The following is an 18,869-nucleotide window of genomic DNA, read 5'->3' as shown; positions in this document are numbered from 1 at the left end:
CGAGTATAGAGCAGTCCCCGCTCGTGGCCTCGTCGGTTGACTTATCGCCGTTTACGCGTAATGTAAATCAGGCGCGAGCAGCACGCAGCGCCAGCGTCTTCCTCGCGAGCGGCGGCGGCTCCTTTGCCCTTCCGTTCGCAGCGAAGTCTCTCGGCTCGAAAGTCTCTGCGGCGCGCGGCGCATCTTGCCACAGCTCCCCCCTTACTTCATCAGCGATGCCCGAGGTCGCGTCCCTGCAGGAAGCCAGCGGGCGCTCTTAAAAGCGCGCCGCTCCGGTGAGCCGCTCTCTGCAAGCTGCACGAGGCAAGAGAAACCCGAGCAGTGGAAAATGCGAAACCCGAGCAGTGGAAAATGCGTCTCTCGTCGCCAAGTTAGCCCGTTTAGGGAGACCATTCCGCGCGCCATTTGAACATTAATTAGAGAGACCGCGGTGGCGGAAGGCGCGATATTTTTTAAGCGCCTAACAGAAGGTATACGCGAGGTGTAACATCACGAGTCAATTTTGTATAAGCGCGGTGGCAACTGCCAGGTTTCACTGGAGGTAGGTGTCGGTTAAAAGCAGAATGTGTTTCGAGCCAGCTCATTACCGATGCGCAAAATACGTCACCTCGGTAGTGGCACAATAGTAATTTGCATCTTTCTTAGCTTCCTCTTCCAAAACTACTTTTCGCTGCTGTGATGTGGTAGACACCAGCAACTGGTTTGAGCACTTGGGTTCCATTAATAATATCAGGCTACCGGAGAAGCGGCTCTCAACCTATTGAAATGAAATAAAGACGACACTCATAAAGCGCAAATGCGTTTGAAGAGAAATGGTCCTATTCATGCGCGACTGCTGCCACACAGTGGCCGCTTACACTGGCAATATCGCAGCATAAAGCGATGTTTCAGATGCATAATAGCGGCATCTAAGATATGGCGCAGGACTGAAACTGCCCTTTTCGGCTGCAGTAGGCAACCTTCGCTTACTCTCCTTGGGGGGATGACGTCGAGTGTTAGGCGGCACATTTTCAAGGACAGTTTTATATAAACGTTCTATTTTCAATCCACTCTTTCGCCTGTCAGGAACTGGCCTGTTAGCCTCGTACCAGAGCAGGCGATTGACACAACGTGTTAAATATCGGTCCTGGCATTAGTGGCTGCCGCTTGTTGTCAGTACCTGCAACGTCAGGCTCCTGACATTGCGTACAACATAAGGATTTTGAAAGGCTAATGCTCTTCTACTTACAATAGTGATGCTAAAATGATGACTACGATGTCGATTTGAGTTTAATGGCGCGACGGTTGCTTGACAAAAGAGTCCATGGCTGAGCTGTTCTTGATCCACAGACGTGTGTTCCAAGACCCACTTTTCCAAGCATTTCACCCCGGAGAAGCAAAACTGAGCACCTGCCAGGGAAGACCTTGTGCCCATTGGAAAACTGCTGGCTACTTGGGGGCTCTCCTTCTGCCTACGAGATGGGTGCAGAAATAACTTCAGCTTACACTGGAACGCACACTTTCGTAATTTTCTTAAAATGTCTTTCTCAACCAAATCCTATAACAGCTATAAAAGTCCCGCTTTCGAGGATGGATTATCTGGACATGCAGTTACTTTATTCACGCATATTCATGAATATTAATTGATTTATTAGCTAACGCGGTGTGATCAATTTTTCAATTAGCTTGCGTCTAATGAAACCAAACACCTTCTAATATATTCTGCGGTTGCAATCTGGTCGAAGGATTACTTCAACTTGCAGCTACTTCTTAAATTAACGAATACCGTAACATGTGCTCAGAGCAGTAAGCCAAGTCTATCTTGAAGAAAAAACACTGCACGAAAGAGGACGAAGTACGAGAAGCACACAGCAGAAGCGCTTGGGTGACCTTCGGTATGAACGTTACCCATATATCCCAACTTCACATCGCACATAATACAAGACAAGGATTTATTCTTTTTTTTTTTAAGAGAAATCTTAAACTCAAGAGAAGAGAGCGCTTGGCGTCACACGATGCGCGACGCCCAACTGAGGTTAGCGTACTGTGATGCCTGCGCCGTTTAGAGGTAATACGCGGTACTACGGGGTGAAATTGTTATCCGTCGCCAAATAATCGTTGGAGACGGCAAAACACAGCGAATATCTAAAGAAGAGAACGTTTACGCAAAGCACACCTTCTCCTTTACACCTCCCAATAAATCGCCACTAAACCGTACGACTCCCTTTCCAGTTTGTAATCCAGTCACAGTAAACAGTTTACAGGCAACCGAGCGCTCGGCCCTAGATATCGCAAGGTGATACGGTTTTCTGCATTTTGAAGCCCTACAGACGAAAGGAGAAGACGTTTTCATACACCGCTAAGTAGGAGGAACACATTTCCTATGTCCTTGAGTCAATACCAGGGAACAGCAACACAGTAGTTCGGCTGCACCGCTCGCGCAACCGCAGAGAAAATGCGCTATCAGCATGGCTGGTCTGAGGAAGAGAATGGGCGCTGATTTCATCCAGGACCGCTCCCGCAGAGTCACGGCGAGAGAATTTCCTCCGTATGCCACTGCTCCTCGCAGGAGAGAGAAGTCACACTGCGAATCGCGCAACATTTTCAGATTTCTTTACAGTGGCAGCCATAACTCGTCCCAGGCTCCGCAGTATATGCCTACGTTCGCTACCATGGACCCTCCAGCGGCACGCGCACAAACGCCGTAGAAGCAGCGAAAGCTCATGGCTAGCCGCCGCTTTTCTGGCAGGATGTCGCCCCCCGGGGTACGACAGGGCGCCGGCGGCAGTCAGAGCAAACAGCAGCAGCAGCAGCAGCAGCGGCGGCGGCATGAGCCGCTACCGGCTCGTCCGGGCAACCCGACGGGGGGATGCGGGGGGCGCCCAAGACGCCCGGTCGTCCGTGAGTCGGAGGTCGTCCGACCCAGATAGATAGGCGGCCGCGTGGCACGGCGCTCGCGGCGGCGTCGAAGTCATCGATGCTGCGCCAGTTGCGCACACGGCGATCACGTGGCTGCAGCGGACGCCGGCAGAGTAAGACGCGGTGGGCCAACCCCGCCACGGCGGAGAGAGCAGCAATTGCTGCCTGGTCTTCCTCACGCGCCCGGAATTCCGGTCAGAGAGAGTGCCGGGATGCGGCGGGTTGCGCGGGTCGTCCGATCTCGGAGCCCGTTGCCCGCGTGTGCGCCGCAATAACGCGGCCCTTGCCGCGCGATAGCAGCCGCCCCCACCAGTCGCCGATGTATACCATGGCCGAGGTCTGCATCTAGCGGAGCGGCGTGCGGATGCTGGAGTAAGTGTTACGGCGCGAAGAAGGGCCCGGGCACCGTAAGAGACCCACGTATGACACAGAGAGCGCAGCGATAAAGAGGTTGGAATTCTTGGATGGGTTTGAGTGAGGTCACGTGGTATAAAGGGGGGGCGAAAGTGTTGTAGGAACGGGTGGCTGCGGAAAAACAAACGCAGTTTGTATACTTCGCGCTCTGTGTGTTCTGTTATGGTGTCATGCCATTATTTGTGCCGCAGCATTCATTCCAATAACGTGCACTAACTAGGCCACACGAAGATTTCACTCATGAGTATGAATATTAAGGTGGGCACAACGTCGTCCTTTAAAACGGTGCGCGCACATTAGGCGAAACTTCAGCATTTCAACTTATATTTCACAGCGCGTATGCCCCAATTGAGAAATAGGCGTTTTCTCACGTAAAAGTCGCTGCGAATTGAAACCGGCAGTGAGAAATAGTCCAAGTGCGAGAGGTGCATGGGAACCGCCTAGCAGGCGTGAAATTATACGTGCTTAGACTTCCCTAGCCATTGGTATGTGGTGTGTATTCTTATTGAATGGGTGTGGGCCTTTCAAGCATTGCATTAACACTGCATATATATATATATATATATATATATATATATATATATATATATGGCCTTCCATTCTAGCCACTCCAAGCTGCGTTGTTAACAAGCAATTAGCTCCAAAGTCGACGTTTTTGAGCTCTTTTGCTGCATTTTCTCTCACGCTGCAATTCAGTCAGATATACTAATCGTGCAGAGTGCACGCTGTTTGAAGTCATAAGCATCTCACGTTAAGTCAACGGATGGTTGGTGTGCAGGATGCGTCTGATATCTCGTGAATTACTTTCGAAATGCACATCGCAAGATAGCTCTCGTTTCACTCTTTGGAGTGGGTTAATGAGGCAGTATACTACCAAGCATCTGCAAAAGAAACCTGGCCGCCGTAAATGATTTTTATAATACAGTCTGGTTGCTTTTATCACCAACAGTGGTTTGACTGACTAGATGTACAAAGTTCGGAATCCGGCTGCGGGACTAAGCACGGTTTGTCCGTGCAGATAAATTGAACGCTGAAGAGCTGTCATTATTGTGCTGCTGCTTCACAGATGTAAACTGAAATTTACTGCAGAGCAATCAGCAGAGCAATGTGAATGAGCCATGAATTTAGGCTCTCGTATTTTAGTTCTGAAAGTTTGCTGAAAGGACAGAAATCGAGAAGTCCGAAAACTTGTTTTTGCAGCTTCGTAGCTGCATATTGAAAACAGATATAGTCTAATTCTTTAAACTGATACCATTAAAGCATTCACTCTGTACTAAACGTGAAAACACCAAACACACTGCATGTTAAGAGTGGTATAGACTATGGGAAGTAATGCAACACCCTTGAGTCAAAAAATCAGGGGGCACTTTGTAGACCTAAAGTGTGGTCAGTCGGAAGCCTTAAGCGCGGTGGTGCTGCTTGTGTCACTGGTGTGTGGTTAAGATGTTAAGCTTCGCCTCTGAGAGTGGAACGCGACAGCGTCTTGCAACGCTGCCAGGGAGTCCACAGAACGCCATCGCCCGTTCGGCTCTATGCCTTGCTAGTCCGTAAATTGGTTTTTGAGGAAAGGAAATGTATCTGTCTCGCATATCTCGGTGGACACCTGAACCTCGCCGTAACGGGAAGGGAGGAAGATAGGAGTGAACGAAGACACCGTATTCATTGATTCCAAACCATCGAGCTGGCATGGCGGAGTGGTAGCGTGCTCGTCTCGCACTCCGGAGGTCCTGGTTCGATTCCCCAACTCGACTAATTTTCTACTCGGTTTTATATATGTATCTGGTCTGAGTAGAAAGTTAATTAGGCGACTTGGTCAATTAAGCAATTAACTAACCTCAGGGCCACTTACTTGGAGCATCACTATACCATCTCTTTAATTGGTTGCATGGTTACTAGCCGAAGTACAATTGGGCCCGTTGGAAATTCTCGCACTGTGACGCCACGACCATGTCGACCAATTGAAAAGCGTGACATTTCTGTCGACAACTCCTGCTTACAACGATGAGGCATTAAAGGCTTCCGCCTTAATAACATGGTCCTTTTGTCCTCGCCAAACGCTCCAGTCGTTCAACAGGTATTTGTCTTATTGGACCTTATGTTGTAAGAAAAGAAAGTGAAAATTCTCAAATTCAATATTTTTTGTCAATTTTCAAAAAACACTTCGAACTTAATTAAGCACTAATGTTTCGAATCAATTACTGCAGTTTGCCTTAAAATACGCAGCTGCTGAAAAAAAAACTATTTCTCCTTTTTAATTTATTTAGACGAGACGTCCGAGTTGAAGCTTCAGCTGAGCAACAAAGAAGGCGTTTAGAAAAGTTTTCAGCCATGAATAGTTTCCACACTGCTCTGGCGATTCCTACTACTGCTTGTCCATATCTCTCAAAGCGAGGCAAATTAAGTGGACGGATACGGAAGCTGAAATTGTCGCTAATCTCTATTCAAGTGTCACGGCTAAATTTCTGAAAACCACAGCAGGCGTTCAGCGAGCCTTTCGTTCGTTTCGTCGGCTTTCAGAAGCGCGGACCCGCTCAAGCGGCGCCACTCGATGTGTGAGTACGTGCTTTGAATTAGAGATGCGTCAAAGGCGGCGCACAGGCTAAAGTCATTCTCACTCCTGACAAGACCTTTCCAACAAAGGAACACGAAGGCTACCGACGACGGAAGCATGGATTAGAAAGAGAGCGCGCCAAGGTCCACGAGGTTGGAATTGCGAGCGACTTGGCTTTGCCGAGCTAAAGGACGCAACCGTCCCCTAAGTTTACGCGCAAATTTGTCTGTCAAACTAGAAATTTGTCCGCTGGTGTGTGGAGCTGGAATTCCACGCGTCGATCAACAGGGCTTTCAGGCATTTATTAAAGCCGAAGCCCACTGACATGGCTTAAATCTAATCCAGCAGATGTGAGGGCTAAGAAGGCATCCATTAAGCTCTAACGCCGACGCTTCAACTAAAAATATGATCAACAAAATGCGGTGTTCGCGATGCATGCACTTTTCCTGGAGTACCTGGTCCAGCGTGTGGGCCTGTAGCAACCATTATTACACGTAAAGCACCCTGTCGTCATCATCATCATGATTAACCAAAATTCATTCAGTGCCGGGGACCTATGCCTTTCCCAGTATTTGCAAATTAATCCTCTACTGCGCCAGTTGCGGCCACCTTAGCCGTGCAGTCTTCCTAATCTCATCCACCCACCTGACCTTCATGTGACCCTAACCACTGATACCTTAATTGATATCCACCGTGTTATCCTAAGCGACCATCGGCTATATTCCTTACAAACTACATTCCTTACACCTATCCATTTCGTATTCTCGATCTCAGCTTGGATATTAACTCGCGCTTGTTCTCTGGCCCACTCTACTCTTTTCCTGTATCATGACGTTACCCAGCGTTTCCTTTTCCACAGTTCGCAGCTTTGTCCTCAATTTAAGTTCAAGATTTTTCGCTAAACTTTAATTTTCTTCCCCAAGGGTGAGCACTGGCAAGATTTAACTATCATACACCTCCCTACCTGTCTGCTATCCGCCCAGTGAGCTGCTATAATGTGAGCGAAAGCTCTTTCACGGCTTCTGGCAGCGTAAACGTTATTCCGCAGCAGCGCACGCTTGAGATCCTCTAGTAGTCGGCAGTGGTTGCTATCAGTGCCGCGGGCTTCGTCAAGGTTGCGTTTTGTGGAACGAGCGGGCTTCAATCGCGCCACTTATCGCGAGCACGCACCGCCGCTATCGTTCGCAAAGTGCTGCACTGAGGCGCACTGCGAGAGATAAAACGAACCGCCCAGCCCGCAAGGAAGACGCCGACACGTGCACTGCGAAGACTGCAATCCCGGACGTTTCTATTGCTGCCAACACACACTTGCACAATAGCGGTCTGGAAATGTGTAGCGCATAATAAGAAATAATATACTATATCAAGCGATGCGCGTGGCATATTAAGACGTTCGCTTATAAGCAATGATTCGAGGATTTCGCGACCAGTGCCGTATAACGCTTTGCTCCATCCTCACAAACCTCTCTCAGTCTGCGATAGCTTAAAATTAATCTCACATCGCTGAAATCAAACTGGGCGTGAGTCCAAGCTGACGACGCACAACGGGCCCAAACGTGACTAGAACTAACGAATTTGAAGCCTTATCGGCGACTTTGCTTCAGGTAGCTGCTCCAACTTGTATACGATGGATCTGATCATTGGGCAAATAAATCAACGAATTTACTAGCGCTTTTCTGAACGCAACATTCCTCGGCCGGTGCACCGGCCTTGCCACAGGTATGCAGGCTGCCCTGACCACCGCATAAACTTGTGTAAGGGCCGCAGTTTTTATTTTAAATTCAGGAATGAACTTTGTAGGTGTAGCCCATGCATGAATTTAAAAAAAAAAAAGACACAGCCGCACTTTTTCATCTATTATCTAGTTCAAAACCGGTGGTACGGCCCATACACGGGCGCGGCCTCTATACGAGATTATACGTATGTCAAAAGGCGACTTTTTGCCATTCAGACGAGGCAAGTGAGGATGCGGATCCACGTCACGCAGGTTAAACTCGCAGCCGACGAGAGCAGGCGACCGTATCGCCGCTGGCCCAGAGAAAACCCGCTCCTGTCGCGGTCACGGTAGCCTGATTACTATCGGCAAAGACGGTACAAGAGTGACCGCCATGCAAGCTGCTTACACGTGGCAGTTCACTGAGAGACGTTCGCCTGACACGTTGTCGAATACCAACAACCGCCTTGGTGCCGTATGCAATACGACATACTCCGGTTTCGTGACATACGAGTTACCGGATCAAATGCTTCTTCACCCGAGGCGGATAATTCCTCCAGGGAGAGTCGTGCAAGGCCCATAAACGTAATTCTCCACGGACCGCTGCGGAACGGAGCAATAAATATTTGCCCCTGCAGCGAACTTCAGTGCGTGCCACGAACTGTGGGGTCGCTCATGAATCTTTTATTTTCCGTGCAAGGACTAGGCACGCAACGATGCGCAATTAGTTGGGTAAGCTGTCCTCCTCACTTTCAACAAAAACGCTCTGGTGAGCTGGCCCCGATGTCCAGTGGCGACCGCGGAAAAATAGAGGGCAAAATTGAGCCGCTTATGTCCTGAGGACGAGGATAGAAAACGACGCAGTTGTCACTTAGAAATGCATTAAGTGATTGTGAGCAAATAGTCGGAAGAAAAGTTTACGGTGACGGCTTCTCCTGAAACGTTACGAGAAAAGCTGCAAGCACTTTGCACGCATGTGTAAACGCCATCGGCCCAAGGGCAGGAGAAGCGGCCTTGGTAATTACTTGTCTGTGCATTTGCTGAGTTTGTTGTGCGTCCCTGTGAAGAAGGGGGTAACAGTGATGAAAATGAGCAGACATCGTGTCGCATTTCTTTGCCGGATTATGCGATCATGCTCATTTCGACGCGGGTATCGTCTCATGCGTCTTAGCTGTTGCCAAGGGAACAAAAATGTCGGCTGCAACTCTGAACTTCCAGCGTTTCGTAGTTACTGGCCGCAGATTGAAGAAATGTGATAAGCTGGTAGATTTATCGAGGACAATAATCTTACTGTACAACTGTTTTTGTGAAATCAGCACAGCTGCACGACTGACATTTTAGAAGATCTAAAAACGACAAAGATGCGCATACATACTTAGGCGCATGCAATATATAGATCAAACTTAGAACCATTACACCAATTATCCATTATGCAGCACGCCGGCTGAAATTGTCGATTATATTGCCAAAGGAAAAGCAGGCTCCCTTTATTTCTGGCAGCTACCGGCTTTGTTTTGAGTTCTATGCTCGCACTCTCGGTTTGCGTGACACTGTGTCAACTTTATGCTCTTTTGCGATCACAAATGAGAACAACTGACATTTGTGGCATATATGCATCGATCTCCAATAATTCAGCTGAGAAAAATACGCAAAGTGAGTTCGCATTTCATTTATTATTTCCGCATTTCATTCAGGCCCGGCAGCGGCTATCTTGAAGCCGTGCTATTTCTCTGCCTCTCTCACATGATGCGAGGAAAGCAGCAGTAACTGTCACATTTTCAGTATACAAACGAGCCGCGTAAAGGAAGGGGTAGCGCCGGAAGTGATAGCAGTCAGACAGAAAGAGGCGCCGAAATGAATGGGTAAGCAATAATTTCAACAACGAGGGGTATTTAATGTGCACTGAGTCGCAATGGACATGGGCGCTATTGCGATTTGACTGCCTGGAAATGTGGCCGCCACGGCAGGATCCTGCAGCTTCATGTTCAGCAGCCGAACGAGTCGACCACTGAGCCACTGTGGCGAGCCGCACGCTTATGCTTGTGTGTCTGCTGGGATGCCAAGGTTTCCTGAAATGCCTGCCCTACAATAGTACGAACCGGCGAACTCCAACCACCGCATAGCCACATAAAAGGTCCTGCTGTACTAGATCGCCCGTGCTCAGTGGGCACTGCTTTCGTCGAGGCGCACGTGACCCGTTCTAGCGTCAGCGCCTACCTGCACATGCAGGCGGGTCTTCCACGTTCCACGCGTTCTTCGGAATCGCGTCCTCATTTCCTCGTGCCTCAAAACAGCATACTGCGGGTTATCGCTGGCTGCAATGGTAGGTCCAAAAAAAGTGGCGGTGCGATGGCTTCCCTATGCATATGATCTGACACTGGTCGGAAGTCATGAGACTCTTCTGCGGAAGCAGGAAGCACATTTGTTAGAGTTCCAGTTCGCATGCTGTTCACATGCTGCTTGGCAGTCAGTAGCGCGCTTTAGCGCACGAAGGTCTGGTAACGGGCGTGCACTGTGATAAAGATCAACGATAGGAACAGAAACTCGCTTTGACGATTCAATTTTTAAAAACAACAAGGTTTTATTGCTTCGCGCAAAGAAGGTACGTGCTGTTCGTGTTTCTCACGCGCGCAACGTGGCGCAACGTTGAGGGCGCTGGTAGCGTATGCAGCACCCGCAGCTGTGATTGCTTGGTCATCCTGACTTCACACAGCATTTGCTTAGTCAGAGCTTACCCGAAATTATTTATGCTATTTCATTCGCAAAGCAACGGAGGGTAAGTACCTGAACTAAGCGCTAATTCTGCATTGCCAAAATACATCAATCAATCAATAAATAAATAAATAAACAGATGAGCGTACGGTGAACAGCGCCAATCGTACATACAGGTTCGACGTGTTATAATCCAAGCAACAACGTGGCGGATGCGGTAGCGGACTCTAAGAAACCCACTTTAACTCTGGCTCCATCCAGCACGACGAAGGCCTTCCCGTCATTCTCCGGAAAGAATAGCACGCGACCACAGCGCCCTGACCTCCTCCTCTGGCAGCACATAAAATTATAGCTCTCAACAGCACGGCCTCCGAGATCCGCGCTTCTCCAACACGCGCGCATCACATCCTGGAGGCCACGTTGGCACATGGTTCCGTCCACAGGATGATCCGCGCGCGTAGGGGAAAAGTTGCAGTGAGGCAAGTGCAGAACGGGTTGCCTCGCAAAGTCACGCGCTTCGTTGCGTCAGCGCCGCGCCGATCTAGGTCATGACCGATGACGAGACGAGATTGCCAGCCGGTCCAAGTTGGCGCACACAAAAGACCCCGTGAGGCGGCACTCGCAGCAATGCACCGAGCAGTGCGGCGCCCGTCGATGCCAAGCGCCAGGCGTGCGGGTCATACGGGTCGGGATGAAGAAGAGCTCGACGGTGGCGCCACCGGAGGCGGCCGTGGACGCACGCACGTCACAGCCAATCAGCGCATGTCGTACGCCAGGTTGACTCCCTGGTCTCGGCGTCGATCGCTAACGAGTGGGGTTAACGTAGGTCTCGGCGCGATGATCGACGCGAGAGACTATTTCATCCAGTTCGTGACTGCCGGTGAGCACCTGCCACGCAGACAGGAGGCCGATGTTGCGCAGAGCCGTTCAGAATCCTGCTCCCTGGGAAATGACAACCCCTGGTTATCCGAAGCAGCGAATGGGGAAAACCAACAACGGATGTGGAACAACACTCAAAGGCCTCAACGGAGACCTGTCATGAAGGCCGTACCTCGGTACGTCAACCTGAAGCGCATTCCTCGTGTTCCCGTACTTTCGTTTGGGCTAAACTTCATCATTAACCTAAAGTTGACGCGATCTTCCCGATCGCCAAAAGGCAAAAGAAAATGACGACACAAGTGAAACTTTTCGGCAGTTATTATGTACAGGTGCAGACGCGAATCGACGGAGCCCGCTATTATGCTGTAAACCTAATCACGGGCGTCCTGTGCGAAATGTGGAAACAAGCGCCCATCACAGCGCACACAGGGATCACTAGCGCATTGTACGTGCCTCACCTCGCAATATCCATTAGGCAACGCGTAAATAACCCTAAAAACTAATAGCATGCTACCTCTGCCAGCACCTGTAATCCGCAGAATAAAGAATGCAATTCTCTCTAGCTTTTAATTTTGAGTAGAGGTCCACTTGAGAAAATCTGTTCAGGTTTTTGTTTAGTGATGAGATTATTCCACAAATAAAAGGCCAGTGCCCAACATCGATAACTGCTCCCTCGGTATACGGCGAAAATGCGGTTCAGAAAGCAAAGGGAGGATGGCGACGGGAAGGGGGGTTCCCACTTAAGTGTGGGTCTGTAGACACTGTATGCAATGCGTGATGGCCCTTGCACATTTATTTCGCTACGCGTATCCTTGGCGAAACAACGCTGTAAGGACGCTTCGGCAATTACGACGCCATGAGCAGAAACAAAGGGCTGAACTCCGTCGTGTGCACAAAAGTGCGCTGTTGGCCCGAAGGATGCAGTGTGACCAGTCCAATGTATTTCTAGCAAACAAGAGAGGGGGGATGAGGGGCTCGTTATAAATATGAGAGAAGCCAACAGCCACAGAAACCAAGGGACATGAGGGATTTTTAATTACATTATTTATTTTGTGCTGTTGTTCGATTTAGAATATTAGTGAATATGTTATCGCTTAAAGCTAATTGATTAAAGCTAATTCGCTTAACGACCTCCGAATTACGCGTCCGGTGCTCTACCGCTGAGCTACGGCGACGGCTGTCAATTCTTCTGCTTTCGGAGGTATTTATTTTTACAAATAACCTAACCTTTAGAGAGTTCACCAGCGGCACCCACGCTCTTCTAGGTTATTTCTAGGTTATTTCAAGGCGCCTTTTGAGCGTATAATCCAAGTAAATGCACAGCGCCCGCTAAGGTTGAATTTTACGACACCTCCCTTACATCCTATTCAGGCATGACACCACAACTAGTGTTCCACACCTATTATTTCGCCCGATTACATCCACTTTTTGAGCACTCACCCCTTTGAGCCCCTAACTACGGCGCTAGCAAGAGCACGGCTTCTGTTGAGCCATTCATAAAAAAATGAAATGAAGGACGTAACTAGTATGGAACGGTTAGGTTGCCGCGGCCAAATGCTAATGGTCGTAATGAGCCAGATTTTGCACACCAAAAGCCTAGTACGCACGGTCCACGACAGGCACAGCGCAGTTGTAAAATCATCGAAACAGAATTGATGAAGATTACACATAGGGACAAATTCCGAAGTTCCTCAAGACTATTCTTTGTAACGTGAATATTGTGACTCTTCGCCATTTTTTTATTTAGCTTGCGCTGTTAGGTTTGATGGCCAGCACGCAATGTGAGTTCCAGCTCAGGCATCAAGGACGGGACTGACAAAATCCAAACAGTCTAAGGAACAAATTTTGAAAAAAAAAAAATCGTTACAAAATATTATCACTTGTTGTTAATAAACACGCTGTAGTAGCTACCGTAACAAAGAGTAATTGATGGTTTTTGAGGCAGTATATTACCGAGATGCAGAATTTTAGCTAACACCTCGCGAAGAACCGTCAGCAATTCTCCAGCAGTGAGCCCTCTGACGTTAGCGGAACAACGCCGCATCTCCAGTTACATGCAAGCGCCCGGCACCAGAGCACGCAAAGGCGCCTTTGCCACCGAAACGTGGATCTATCTTGGCCTCCACCCAAACCAAGCCAGATAAGACTAAGCAGTGACCCTCATTATGAGCCATTTATTCGTCCTTCCTCAGAGGCTTATGTCCCAACGACGAAGGACCAGCGCAGACAGCGCGTGTCCAGCAGCTCTGGCGCAGAATGCTTTGTTTTCCCGACACCCCCCGGATTATGGGCCTCGTTTAAGTACGCGCACGCTTACGTGCCACTAGAAATCCAGTGCCTTCCAAGGCCACCATTGTCAGCCCCCTCAACAAGGACTGCCGCGGAGGGAACGAGCTTCCACAGTCCGCACGCGTTGGAGTGACTCGAGGTCAGGGTCGTGGCCGACCTGTGATTATCGGGGCCCGCGGTAAGTTATGATCACTTGTCCGCTTTCTAAACATTAACGTCGTGGACCGTTGCCCATGCGTTCACGCGACGAGTCTGTGCGCTGTCTTCGAAACGCGTGCCTTTTTCTCTTGCTTTGTCTCTGGAGCACCAGTCTGCTGCTAGACACAAAAACATGACAATGAGCCAAGTTCGCGGGGTAGCATTGTTATCAATTTGGTGGCCTCTTAGTCAATGAGTGTGTTGTAAACAGCACTCGTATTTTTCTTTTGAGCCTGTGTATTATACGTAAGCGCACGGGCTAGTCAACTAGCCGAACTTGGTTGGAGGGGGGGGGGCATGTTATATCCTGAGTTCTTTTAAGGCGAAAGCCTTTAATGTCTCATCGTTGTAAGCAGCAGTTGTCGACAGAAATGTCACGCTTTTCAATTGGTCGAAACGGTCGTGACGTCACAGTGCGCAAATTTCAAACGGGGCCAATTGTACTTTGACTAGTAACCATGTAACCAATTGAAGGGATCGTATAGTGATGTTCCAAGTGGGACTGAGCTTAGGTAATTGCTTAATTGCCGAATTAACTTTTCTAGTCAGGCCATATAAATAAATAAAACCGAGTAATGAATTGGTCGAGCTCGGGAATCGAACCCCGGTCTTCGGCGTGCGAGACGAGCATGGTATCCACCCCGCCATGCCAGCTCGACGGTTTGGAATGAACAAAGGCGCGTCTAGTGAATACGGTGTCTTCGCTCACTCCCATCCTCCTCCCTTTCCTCCTGGCGAGGTTTAGGTGTCCACCGAGGTATGAGAGACAGATACATTTCCTTTCCTCAAAAACCAATTTACCGACCAGCGAGGCGTAGAACCGAATGAGCGATGGCGTTCTATGGACTCCCTGGCAGCGTTGCAAGACGCTGTCGCGTTCCACTCTTAGAAGCGAAGCTTCACATCTTAACCACACATCAGTGACCACACTTTAGGTAAAAAAAGTGCCCCCTGAATTTTGACGGCTGTCTATCGAGATATGCGAGACAGTTACTGCGTAATTTCCTTTCCTCAAATACAATTTTCATTTTCTTCATTACGGGCCCTCTTTGTCTTCTTTCACTCCCACTTCCTCCCTTCCTCTACGGTGCGGTTCAGGTGTCCACCGAGATGACAGAGAATTACTGCGCCATTTCCTTTCCTCAAAAAGCGTTGCGTTCAAAGGGCAAGGCATCGCGCCGAACGGGTGGTGGGGTTCCGTGGACTCCCTGGCAGCGCTACAACACGGTGTCGCGTTCCACTCCTGAAGGCGAACCTTAAGCGTCATTAATTAGCAGTTAATTAGTATTCAGGCATTTATCAGTAATTAAGCATTAATTAGTGATTTGTCATCACTTAGTAATTAGTACTCGATTATATGTGACGCCACCAGTGCCACAGAAGCAGCGAAAGTGGTGCGGAAAACGCTTTCGCCTCTACGCACTTTAGACAGTCAAAGTGCCCCTGAATTTTTTTAGTTTTCCATTTGACAATAAAATTTAAAAATGGTTTCTGATTTCTTGGTGTGGGGGTATTGTTGTAAGATGCTCAGTTTCCTTAGCTCCCTTTCCATCAAAATCTGCATGCAATGTTAACACAAGGGTTGTGTCTACGTGAAAATATCGTGCGATCCACAACTGAGTTTCACACTTAAGCACTGTAACGAGAAAAATTCCCATTCTCGAGTCTTAAAGTACCCATGGCGAAGAGCTCACCATAGGAACACCCTCGCATACTTTAGTCAAAATCACAAATCAAGTTCATTGGATCACAATCGCGTCAGAAATGGTTAGAAAGATTACGCCCAGACGGAGGTCCCAGAATAAAGAACCCTATTGGGACCTTCTATAGACCACATAAATCGCGACAACAGCTCCCCCACCTGTGTAGCTCCATTGTTTGAACGACAAATTTCGTACCCCTGCAGTTACTGATGAGACTGCTTTTCAAAGTCTCTGTAATTAAGTTTTACAAGCTGTGCTTCTAATGCGGTTAACAAGCAGGGCGATCAAGTTTTTCTGCCAGAAGACGGTCTGACTCCAAGGTAAGGAATCGCAATATTACAATGTAGACAATTACAATGTTTACACAGTGGTTTGTGGGACGAGTTGGTTATGCAGTGCTTAGAACCAGCGCTCTAAATACATGAACTGATAGGATGAGATACAAATACACTGCGCTGTTTTCTTTCTTTAGAAGCCATGAAATAGAGTAGAGCAGTTTATAGACCTTTTAATCACCCCCCCCCCTCCCAGTTTTTAAGTTCTCAGAAAATTCCGTTACGACCGTTAGAAACCACCATCCGGTAATAAAGACAAAAAAAAGCTGGCATCCAAAGAGAACAACACCACCGAACAAGAGAGCACTTTTCGATTGAACGTGTAGCCTAAGTGAGCAACTAGACGGCTGAAAAGATTCTTTCGAACCGTACATTCATGAACCAATCAAATCGATGTCAAGCTACGCACTGGAGGAAGAGTAGATAACCGTTATCGCGTTTGAATCCGGCCCTGCAGCACACGGTGAGAAAGGTATTTTACGGACTCGTGCAAACGCATAATGACCCGTCATCAACAGACGCCCGTCAGTAGCCAGGTTAAAAGCACAGCCAGTCAAAGGCCTCTCTCATTGCTTTCCAATCAGGCCTGAGCTGCGCCAAGCCGCGGCCATCCAATAGCAGCAACAAATTTGCTAATCTCTTCTCAACTGACCTCCCGATGACCCCCACCCCTAAGCTTTCCATCCCCTAGCACCTGCTCTATTACATTAACAGATTGCATATCCTGCGTGGTATATACACAGCCAAAATCCCATTCTTCTTCTAAACTTCGGCTGAGATAGCACTTTTTACTAGTGGTCGTTCCCGAACTCAAGCTGTTCTCTTTCTGTGAACGCACTCTAGCTATTCTCTTTCTCGACAGAATATAGAAACGGCATGAGAACCAAATCCTCGTACAGCCGCGAAACCTATAGCGCTAGTATCCACTCAAATGGCCTAATGTTGCTGGCGCGCAAGTTATTAAACTGCTCGGCTGGAAATTTGCTTTTGCTGTGTTTCTTTTAAACAAGCTTATTTTTGTTTCTTTGTTTTTTTCGTGTGAGTGAGTGCTTCAGTAGCGCTGTTATGTATTTTTGCTGTGTATACTGCAAATAAGCTTTTTTTTCTTCTTCTTCTTCTGTCCTTGTTTATTCATATCTCTTAAGTACATTGCATTGTGTACTGTTCTATTAACATTCACACCGTTTAGTTCGCTCATTGATATTACTTCGCCTGGCGCTTATACTTTGTTTTAGATGTTGTGTACTTCTTGTGTTTGTGTTACGTTGTTTTGAACTGTATATCGTCAGACCAAATGGTTTTTAGGACTCGGCGAAAAGGTTTATGGTTTATGGTTTATGGGGTTTAACGTCCCAAAGCGACTAAGGCTATGAGAGACGCCGTAGTGGAGAGCTCCGGAAATTTCGACTACCTGGGGTTCTTTAACGTGCACTGACATCGCACAGTACACGGGCCTCTAGAATTTCTCCCCCAAAGAAATTCAACCGCCGCGGCCGGGATCGAACCCGCGTCTTCCGGATCAGCAGCCGAGCACCATAACCACTGAGCCACCGCGGCGGCAAAGGAGTAGCCGAAGCCGCAATGCGGCATCAACCTCTCCTTTCTTGTAGAAGTAAATAAAAAAATAAGAGAGCTATTGTTGTGACCTTGGAGACTGGTTCACGCTGGCGTTGGCGATTGGCCAGACAACGAAGAAATCAACCCCTGATATTACCGCGGAGAATTTAGGTAACGAGGTCATTTTAAGGCAATCGAATACATATATAAATCCTGTCAAATTCAGCTGTTTCCAAATTCATGCGATCCGCATTGCGCCTTCTGCGGTGAGGTGACTGACTTATACCATATATGGTATGGGCATGCCAGAAAAACCCAGGTGTACCACAAATCAATGACCCAACAACTGAGGACTGGGAGGCGACGCTGCCCAGCTCACATTCGGAAGTCGCTGGTGAACCAGGCAAGAGCGGCGACAAAAGCCATTGGGCTGCTGGAATGAGGGCCCACCCGACCATTCTATGCATTGAAAGATTATCTCTCTCTCTCCAGGTTAAGAGAGAAAAAAAAACAATAGCAAAACGATCAGCAATTTCAGAGAAAAAAAAAAACAAAAACAAAACAAGCAGCAATTTTGTACCAAAATAAATAAAACAACATAAGCAGAGCAGAAAACTGGGCGAGTTGGTGTAGATTCATATTTTAGCAGCACGATAACAACATAACCCCACTTTAGAGCAGCGTGATGTGCGTGTCCGAATGCGAAGAAGAAGAAGGTGACGACACGCGACAGACGTCCCCTCTTGGCTATCTTGACTACGTACCTTGCAGGAGTGGTGCAGAAGAATAACCACAATCACCTCTGCCAGGCAATGAACAGTGCAGCCCAACGCCCGATCATGGTGAGGTTCGGCCTGGGTGCACGTTGCCGCCACGCGACCGCCCACTGTGGCGTATCACCCGTTTCTAATACGGCGCTAGTTCCGGCCTGAGCTCATCAGTTTACCTAACTACACCCCTCAAGGCCTCGCGTGAAAAAGCGAGAGGGAGCCAGGCACCAGGTTGTTTAAGCACTGCATACGTGTAAGCAGCTTGCAGTAGGGGTATGCCTTGGTTGTGATTGCCTTGGCTGTCATGGCTGGTCACCTCACAAGCGCAGGCTGGGTAAGGAGCCGATAACAAGCGCAAGACTCTTCGTGCATTACGGCCCTTGTACCACAGACTTTTCTGCAGAGGTGGTAAGCATTAATTAAGCACATGCGATCGGTGTAAGAGAGGCGGTCTAACCGCGGCGGTATTTTGAGCCCCCATCTCGTATACGCGGAAGGTGCAAGCTTCGATCCCCAGAGCCGTCTGTTACTTACCGGCTTCCAATGAGCACAAGCTTTTCCCTCGCTTGGTGTCGACTACTCAAGGCTGACTTTTTTCTTTATGAAAGTTGTTTTTCTCATTTTTTCCGCTTCAGGCAGTTTTAGACCCTGATTCCGTTTTCGACTGGCCCGCGATAGCTCTGTAAGGAGCAGGCTCGCTCCACTTTTATGGCCCCTTTGGTCTTAGATGCCCTTGCGCAAAAAAAAAAAAAAAACTTTGCATAATTTTATGCTTGTGTTTTTATTTTCCTCCAGGAGGACCCTAAACACGGGACGACATGCTTGGTAAATAAGTCTTTGACCCCACGT

General features: G+C 48.4%; 1 protein-coding gene across 7 annotated transcripts in view; it reads left to right on the top strand.

Annotated features, from left to right (window-relative positions):
• Positions 1-3,110: 3,110 nt before the first annotated feature.
• LOC149359126 (neutral amino acid transporter A-like) overlaps positions 3,111-18,869 on the top strand; it is a 32,624-nt gene continuing 16,865 nt past the window's right edge. For 2 of the 7 annotated variants that reach the window (XM_089571361.1, XM_089571364.1), the window contains exon 1: positions 3,111-3,270. The gene's annotated coding sequence lies outside the window, so the exon portion shown is untranslated. Of the gene's footprint in view, positions 3,271-5,378; positions 11,345-11,394; positions 13,636-14,567; positions 15,679-18,815; positions 18,846-18,869 lie in introns of those variants that run through there. The other 5 variants (XM_089571367.1, XM_089571362.1, XM_089571363.1 and 2 more) reach the window with 4 other exon arrangements.

This window comes from Amblyomma mixtum, chromosome 2, assembly GCF_055824585.1.
Source record: "Amblyomma mixtum isolate Tamu chromosome 2, ASM5582458v1, whole genome shotgun sequence".
Taxonomy (NCBI): domain Eukaryota; kingdom Metazoa; phylum Arthropoda; class Arachnida; order Ixodida; family Ixodidae; genus Amblyomma; species Amblyomma mixtum.
Note: the sequence above shows the minus strand (reverse complement) of the source record. Positions and strands in the feature narration are given on the sequence as shown.